General features: G+C 41.8%; 1 non-coding gene across 1 annotated transcript; it reads right to left on the reverse strand.

The window, feature by feature from the left end:
• Positions 1-675: 675 nt before the first annotated feature.
• Positions 676-782, reverse strand: LOC120283181. The gene has a single exon (XR_005543180.1). It is a non-coding gene; the product is annotated as a small nucleolar RNA R71 (small nucleolar RNA).
• Between the last annotated feature and the right edge of the window lie 310 nt (positions 783-1,092).

Consider the following 1,092-nt stretch of genomic DNA (forward strand, 5'->3'; position numbering starts at 1 on the left):
CAATGGTAAAATGGAGTACCCGGACTATACTCACCATAGGACTATTGTTTCAAGTGCAAGACTAATATTATGCATCCTAATTGAAGTTTAAGTCGTGGAAATCCAAAGACACACGGTCCCAAACCTAAGGTCAACAGTGACTAGCCCTCTACACTATGCCCCGACGGAAAGAGATACTCCCAACACCTCACGCTGTGTGGGACTGCTTGAAGCTCTAGGGCTTCCAAGTGATAAACCCTATTTTCTAACCTAGGTTAAACCCTTTGGTCCAGGTGAAAGACCCCTAATCACAATCAAGCCCTAGCACTAAGGATTTCTCAACACTTCACTCTGTTGCTCACGCAACTAAGCCCTAGTAGAGTTCATCTCTTAGCACTTCACTCTATCATGATCGCAAAGAACTCTTGGAACATGGAGGTAGAAAAAATCCCGTCGGAAGGGAAAGGGGACGTTCCGCTACCTCTCGACTTTCTTCAATCTTACTAAGTTTAACCCAAGTGAAGTTGTCAACCCTTCAAAGAGTTACCTAGATAGATTCTTAACCCTAGTGTCACTCTATGGGAAAATCAAATCGACAAACAATGGCTAAATTCCTTGTCTCCAAGATAGTTAACAACATGGAAGCAAACCTCATAAACCTTTATCACAAGATACTTTCCTCCAGCGAAGATCACTAAGTTGAGGAATGACATCAAATCTTTTGTGCAGCTAGAGTTTGAATCTTTGTACAATGCTTAGGAAAGGTTCAAGGAAATATTGAGAAAATGCCCACCTCATGGAATTGTGGAATGGATGCAAATCCATATTTTTTTTTATAATGGGATGAACATCTCCACTAAACAAATGCTTGATGTAGCCTCGGGGGGATTATTGTGTAACAAGCAACCAAGTGCGGCATACACTTTAATCAAAGAGATGGCAAACAATGGCTACCAATGAAGTCTGAAAGAAGCAAACCAGGGAAAACAGCCGGAATTTACCAAGTGGACGTTGTTACCACCTTGGCCGCACAAGTTAAAGCCATCACGAAGAGATTGGATTCAATGCAATTGATTGCCCAAGTTAGTGGACCTTTTAATGATAGTTGGGTTC

The sequence above is a fragment of the Dioscorea cayenensis genome, chromosome 18 (genome assembly GCF_009730915.1).
Source record: "Dioscorea cayenensis subsp. rotundata cultivar TDr96_F1 chromosome 18, TDr96_F1_v2_PseudoChromosome.rev07_lg8_w22 25.fasta, whole genome shotgun sequence".
Lineage (NCBI taxonomy): Eukaryota > Viridiplantae > Streptophyta > Magnoliopsida > Dioscoreales > Dioscoreaceae > Dioscorea > Dioscorea cayenensis.